The following is a 7,245-nucleotide window of genomic DNA, read 5'->3' on the forward strand; positions in this document are numbered from 1 at the left end:
CCCGGGCGAAAGCCACCGAGAAGCCAGACGGACCCCTGCCCAGCCGCCTGGCGGGTGGCTTGGAGCAGCCGCTCGGCAGCGCTGCCCTGGGAGTGCTCGGCGTCGCTTGTTCCCTCATATACGGAACTGGAGGGCCGTCAGCTCCGCGAGCGCACAACCAGCCGACCTCCGCCCAGCGGCAGGTCGCAGAAATCACGCCGGCTTGTACGATGACGTAGGCGGAGGCAGAGCGCAACAGCGACCCCTTGGCGACAAGCGCGATCTCCGCGGAGAGCACGTCTACTCGCCGAGGGAGAGCACGTCTACTCGCCGAGGGAGAGCACGTCTACTCGCCCAGGGAGAGCACGTCTACTCGCCCAGGGAGAGCACGTCTACTCGCCGAGGGAGAGCACGTCTACTCGCCCAGGGAGAGCACGTCTACTCGCCGAGGGAGAGCACGTCTACTCGCCCAGGGAGAGCACGTCTACTCGCCCAGGGAGAGCACGTCTACTCGCCGAGGGAGAGCACGTCTACTCGCCCAGGGAGAGCACGTCTACTCGCCGAGGGAGAGCACGTCTACTCGCCCAGGGAGAGCACGTCTACTCGCCGAGGGAGAGCACGTCTACTCGCCGAGGGAGAGCACGTCTACTCGCCCAGGGAGAGCACGTCTACTCGCCGAGGGAGAGCACGTCTACTCGCCGAGGGAGAGCACGTCTACTCGCCGAGGGAGAGCACGTCTACTCGCCGAGGGAGAGCACGTCTACTCGCCGAGGGAGAGCACGTCTACTCGCCGAGGGAGAGCACGTCTACCTCCCGCCTGAGGGAGAGCACGGGGGGGGGGGGACAAAGACAGGCGGCAGCAGCTTCGGTGAACGTCACCCGGGAGGCGACCGGGGCTGTCCCGGGGCAGTCCCGGGAAGCCGGCGTCCGACACAGGGAACCGTCAGCTGCCGGACCGGGGCGAATCCCCGCGGCCACGGCAGGGGTGGGGGCTCGAAGACAGCCGGCAGCCGCTTCGGTGAACGTCACCCGGGAGGAGACTGGGGCCCTCCCGGGACCGGCCCGGGAAGACGACGTTCGGCACGAGATCCCGGCCGCGGCCGGACCGGCTCGAAGCCTCGCGGTCCCGGCAGCAGCCGGCGCCGCTCGCCGCCTCGGGCTCCCGGCCCCCTACAGATCCGGCGACTCGTTCGCGGGCGGCGGGGGGAGGCAGTGGAGGGGGTGCGGGGAGAAGCGGCAGCGGAGGCGGAGGGGGGGGGGCTCGAAGACAGCCGGCAGCCGCTTCGGTGAACGTCACCCAGGAGGCGATCGGGGCCGTCCCGGGGGCCGTCCCGGGATGCCGGCTTCCGGCACGGGGTCCCGGCCGCGGCCGGACCGGCTCGTATCCCCGCGGCTCCGGCGGGGGGGGGGGGGGCTCGAAGACAGCCGGCAGTCGCCTCGGTGAACGTCACCCGGCCGGCGACCGCGGCCGTTCCGGGGCCGTCCCGGGAAGCCTGCGACAGGCACGGGGTCCCAGCCGCGGCCGGACCGACTCGAAGCCCCGCGGCCCCGGCACGGGGGAGGCCCAAAGACTGGCGGCAGCCGCTTCGCTGAACGTCACCCGGCCGGCGACCGGGGCCGTCCCGGGGCTGTCCGGGGATGCCGGCTTCCGGCACGGGGTCCCGGCCGCGGCCGGAGCGGCTCGAATCCCCGCGGTCCCGGCAGCAGCCGGAGCCGCTCGCCGTTCGGGCTCCCGGCACCCTACAGATCCGGCGACTCGTTCGCGGGCGGCGGGGGGAGGCAGTGGAGGGGGTGCGGGCAGAAGCGGCCGCGGAGGCGGAGGGGGGGGGGGGGCTCGAAGACAGCCGTCAGCCGCTTCGGTGAACGTCGCCCGGGAGGCGACCGGGACCGGCCCGGGAAGCCATCGTCCGGCCCCGGATCCCGGCCGCGGCCGGACCGGCTCGAAGCCCCGCGGCCCCGGCACGGGGGAGGCCCAAAGACTGGCGGCAGCCGCTTCGCTGAACGTCACCCGGCCGGCGACCGGGGCCGTCCCGGGGCCGTCCCGGGATGCCGGCTTCCGGCACGGGGTCCCGGCCGCGGCCGGACCGGCTCGAATCCCCGCGGTCCCGGCAGCAGCCGGAGCCGCTCGCCGTTCGGGCTCCCGGCACCCTACGGATCCGCCGACTCGTTCGCCGGCGGCGGGGGGAGGCAGTGGAGGGGGTGCGGGCAGAAGCGGCAGCGGAGGCGGAGGGGGGGGGGCTCGAAGACAGCCGGCAGCCGCTTCGGTGAACGTCACCCGGCCGGCGACCGGGGCCGTCCCGGGGCTGTCCGGGGATGCCGGCTTCCGGCACGGGGTCCCGGCCGCGGCCGGAGCGGCTCGAATCCCCGCGGTCCCGGCAGCAGCCGGAGCCGCTCGCCGTTCGGGCTCCCGGCACCCTACAGATCCGGCGACTCGTTCGCCGGCGGCGGGGGGAGGCAGTGGAGGGGGGTGCGGGGAGAAGCGGCAGCGGAGGCGGAGGGGGGGGGGGGCTCGAAGACAGCCGGCAGCCGCTTCGGTGAACGTCACCCGGGAGGCGACCGGGACCGGCCCGGGAAGCCATCGTCCGGCCCGGGATCCCGGCCGCGGCCGGACCGGCTCGAATCCCCGCGGCCCCGGCACGGGGGAGGCCCAAAGACTGGCGGCAGCCGCTTCGCTGAACGTCACCCCGGCCGGCGACCGGGGCCGTCCCGGGGCCGTCCCGGGATGCCGGCTTCCGGCACGGGGTCCCGGCCGCGGCCGGACCGGCTCGAATCCCCGCGGTCCCGGCAGCAGCCGGAGCCGCTCGCCGTTCGGGCTCCCGGCACCCTACGGATCCGGCGACTCGTTCGCGGGCGGCGGGGGGAGGCAGTGGAGGGGGTGCGGGCAGAAGCGGCAGCGGAGGCGGAGGGGGGGCGGGGGGGACGATAGTGGCGGGGGGGCGGGGGGTGCTCGAAGGCAGCCGGCAGCCGGTTCGGTGAACATTCGCCGGGGCGGGGGGGGCGACCTGTCCGTGCCCGGGGCAGCCCCGGGAAGCCGGCAGCCAGCACGGGGTCCCGGCAGCACCTGTTCCCTGCCCTGGGACTTGCCGTGCCCCGGCGGCCGGTTGCCGGGTGGGGGGAGCGATGAGAGGCGGGGCGCAGCGGCCGGGGCAGCGCCGGGCCGCAGCGGGGGGGCTGGGCGGGTGGGGTAGGCGTCGAGCGGCAAGCCCTCGGCTGCAGCGAATGTTCGGCGGTGCGGGGCGGGGGGGGACGGGACGACACGTTGGGGGCGCCGAGTCCGAGCCACCCCCGGCCCCAGGGGCGGCCGGAGGGGGAGGCCGGTGCCTGGCCCTGGGAGCTGCTGGGCGCCGGATGGCCGAGGGTGCGTCAGAAGCCGCCCGAGCGGTCGAGCAGGTCCTCCAGAAAGGCCTAGGGTGGCTTCGAGGGCCCCGGGAGCAGTCGAGGGAGGCCTCCAGGCAGGTCTGGAGTGGATGGGAGGCCTTCCAAAGCAGACAAGGGAGGCTGCCAGCGGGGCCTAGGCTGGCACTGCAGCCTGTAAATGGTTGGGGGGGGGGCCTCTGGTGCGGCCTGGAGTCTCTGGGTGGCGTCCAGAGAGGTGCAAAAGATCCTCTGGTGCGGCCTGTGGTGGCGGAGAAGCCTGCAGAGCGTGCGGGGGAGGCTTCTGCTGCGGCCTGGGGTGGGTCGGAAGCCTGCAGAGCGTGCGGGAGAGGCTTCTGGTGCGGCCTGGGGTGGCTGAGAAGCCTGCAGAGCGTGCGGGAGAGGCTTCTGCTGCGGCCTGGGGTGGCTGAGAAGCCTGCAGAGCGTGCGGGAGAGGCTTCTGCTGCGGCCTGGGGTGGCTGAGAAGCCTGCAGAGCGTGCGGGGGAGGCTTCTGTTGGGGCCTGGGGTGGGTCAGAAGCCTACAGAGCGTGCGGGGGAGGCTTCTGGTGCGGCCTGGGGTGGGTGGGAAGCCTGCAGAGCGTGCGGGAGAGGCTTCTGTTGGGGCCTGGGGTGGCTGAGAAGCCTGCAGAGCGTGCGGGGGAGGCTTCTGCTGCGGCCTGGGGTGGCTGAGAAGCCTGCAGAGCGTGCGGGGGGAGGCTTCTGCTGCGGCCTGGGGTGGCTGAGAAGCCTGCAGAGCGTGCGGGGGAGGCTTCTGGTGCGGCCTGGGGTGGCTGAGAAGCCTGCAGAGCGTGCGGGGGAGGCTTCTGGTGCGGCCTGGGGTGGGACGGAAGCCTGCAGAGCGTGCGGGGGAGGCTTCTGGTGCGGCCTGGGGTGGGACGGAAGCCTGCAGAGCGTGCGGGGGAGGCTTCTGGTGCGGCCTGGGGTGGGTCGGAAGCCTGCAGAGCGTGCGGGAGAGGCTTCTGCTGCGGCCTGGGGTGGGTCGGAAGCCTGCAGAGCGTGCGGGAGAGGCTTCTGTTGGGGCCTGGGGTGGCTGAGAAGCCTGCAGAGCGTGCGGGAGAGGCTTCTGCTGCGGCCTGGGGTGGCTGAGAAGCCTGCAGAGCGTGCGGGAGAGGCTTCTGCTGCGGCCTGGGGTGGCTGAGAAGCCTGCAGAGCGTGCGGGAGAGGCTTCTGGTGCGGCCTGGGGTGGCTGAGAAGCCTGCAGAGCGTGCGGGAGAGGCTTCTGCTGCGGCCTGGGGTGGCTGAGAAGCCTGCAGAGCGTGCGGGAGAGGCTTCTGCTGCGGCCTGGGGTGGCTGAGAAGCCTGCAGAGCGTGCGGGGGAGGCTTCTGGTGCGGCCTGGGGTGGCTGAGAAGCCTGAAGAGCGTGCGGGAGAGGCTTCTGGTGCGGCCTGGGGTGGCTGAGAAGCCTGCAGAGCGTGCGGGGGAGGCTTCTGCTGCGGCCTGGGGTGGCTGAGAAGCCTGCAGAGCGTGCGGGAGAGGCTTCTGGTGCGGCCTGGGGTGGCTGAGAAGCCTGCAGAGCGTGCGGGAGAGGCTTCTGCTGCGGCCTGGGGTGGCTGAGAAGCCTGCAGAGCGTGCGGGAGAGGCTTCTGCTGCGGCCTGGGGTGGCTGAGAAGCCTGCAGAGCGTGCGGGGGAGGCTTCTGGTGCGGCCTGGGGTGGCTGAGAAGCCTGCAGAGCGTGCGGGAGAGGCTTCTGGTGCGGCCTGGGGTGGCTGAGAAGCCTGCAGAGCGTGCGGGAGAGGCTTCTGGTGCGGCCTGGGGTGGCTGAGAAGCCTGCAGAGCGTGCGGGAGAGGCTTCTGCTGCGGCCTGGGGTGGCTGAGAAGCCTGCAGAGCGTGCGGGAGAGGCTTCTGCTGCGGCCTGGGGTGGGTCGGAAGCCTGCAGAGCGTGCGGGAGAGGCTTCTGGTGCGGCCTGGGGTGGGTCGGAAGCCTGCAGAGCTTGCGGGGGAGGCTTCTGGTGCGGCCTGGGGTGGGTCGGAAGCCTGCAGAGCTTGCGGGGGAGGCTTCTGCTGCGGCCTGGGGTCTCTGGGTGGCCTCTAGAGAGGTGCAAAAGACCCTCTGGGTTGGGCTGGGGTGGCTCTTGGACCCCTGCCACACAGTGGAGAGAGGCCTCCGGCCCGCCACCTGTGTCCCTGTGTGCCTGAGTGCCTGTGTCCCTGTGTCCCTGTGTCCCTGTGTCCCTGAGTGCCTGAGTGCCTGTGTCCCTGTGTCCCTGTGTCCCTGAGTGCCTGAGTGCCTGAGTGCCTGTGTCCCTGTGTCCTTGTGTCCCTGTGTCCCTGTGTCCCTGTGTGCCTGAGTGCCTGTGTCCCTGTGTCCCTGTCTGTGTACCTGTGTGCGAGAGTGTCCGGCACGCCACCCAGCGGCGGCGGGCAAGCAGGTAGGCGGGTGGGCGGGCCGGCGAGGGCCAGTGTGAGTTTGGGGGGTGGGAGGGGAGGCGGCAGCTGGAAGCGTCAGAGGAGGGGGCGTGGCTCCGGCTGGCCCCGGGAGCAGGTTCCCGGGACCGGGACCGGCTGGACCCGGCGGGTGGTTGATCCCGGGGCGGGGGGCAGAGGCGGCGGGAAGCGGCAGCTGCGTGTGCGGCGGGGGGGGTGGAGGGCGAACCGCGGCGGGAAGCGGATGCTTCAGAGCAGGTTACGGGGGCGGGGACGGACGACACCACCTGTCCCCGCCCCGGGACGGGCTGGACCCGGCGCCCTGGACCCGGCGCCGTGTACCCGCCGCCGCCCCCCGCCGCCGCCCCCCTCCGCCACCCCGGGACCCCGACGTTTTTTGGCGCCCGCGCCTTTTTTTGCTCCCCGCCTGCCCGCGCTGCCCCGGGCCCTCCCCCGGGGCGGGGCGGGAGGGAGGGAGGGACGGACGGACGGGTAGCCGGGGATCTCCGAGCGCGCGCCACCAGACCGAGGCGGGTCCCGGCGGCGGCGGCGGCGGCGGCGGCGGCGGCGGCGGCAGCAAGCGACGGCAGCAAGCGACGGCGGGGGGGGGCAGGCTAGGGAGAGAGGGGGAGCGGCATGCGGTAGGGCTGGGGGGTTTGTTTCGGGGGGGAGGGGTGGGGGGGGGGTGGCAGCGGTCAGCGAGAGCGGGGAGAGGGGGAGCGGCATGCGGTAGGGCTGGGGTGTTTTTGGGGTGGGGGCGTTGGGGGGATTAGCGGGCGGGCGGGCAGCCGAGCCAAGCGGCAAGCCGGGGGGCGGGCGAGGGCGGCTTTAGGGCCGGAGGAGCGGAGCGCAACCTCCCCCGTGCAGGCTCCAGCGTGGAGAGCAGCAAGTTTTTGGGGACGGGGGACGACGGACGGGAGGGGCAGCGGCGAGAGGCTAGCTGCGGCAAGGGGCACCGGCACGGCCGCCCTAACAGCGCCGCCTCGGTCGCAGGGGTTAGAGAGCAGCCGGGCAGCCCGGGAGGGAAGCGGCAGCCCGCGAAGGGGGGAAGGGGGGACTCCGCGCAAACCGCTAACGGGAGCCGGGGGGTGTGGGGAGCTGGGGGTGGCAGCAGCGGCAAGAGGCAACGTCGGGAGGGGGGGCTCCGCGCAAACCGGTAACGGGGGCCGGGGGGTGTGGGGGGGGCGGTGGCGGCCGCGGCAAGAGGCAACGGCAGGCGGGGGGGCTCCGCGCAAACCGGCAGCGGGGGGGGGGGGCGGGGGGTAGCGGCAAGAGGCAACGGCGGGAAGGGGGGGCTCCGCGCAAACCGCTAACGGGAGCCGGGGGGTGTGGGGAGCTGGGGGTGGCAGCAGCGGCAAGAGGCAACGTCGGGAGGGGGGGCTCCGCGCAAACCGGTAACGGGGGCCCGGGGGTGTGGAGGGGGTGGTGGTGGCCGCGGCGAGAGGCAACGGCAGGCGGGGGCGCTCCGCGCAAACCGGCAGCGGGGGGGGGGCGGGGGGTAGCGGCAAGAGGCAACGGCGGGAAG

Source organism: Melanerpes formicivorus, unplaced genomic scaffold (assembly GCF_026170545.1).
Source record: "Melanerpes formicivorus ecotype bairdi unplaced genomic scaffold, bMelFor1.0.p_v2 SCAF_354, whole genome shotgun sequence".
Classification (NCBI taxonomy): Eukaryota; Metazoa; Chordata; class Aves; order Piciformes; family Picidae; genus Melanerpes; species Melanerpes formicivorus.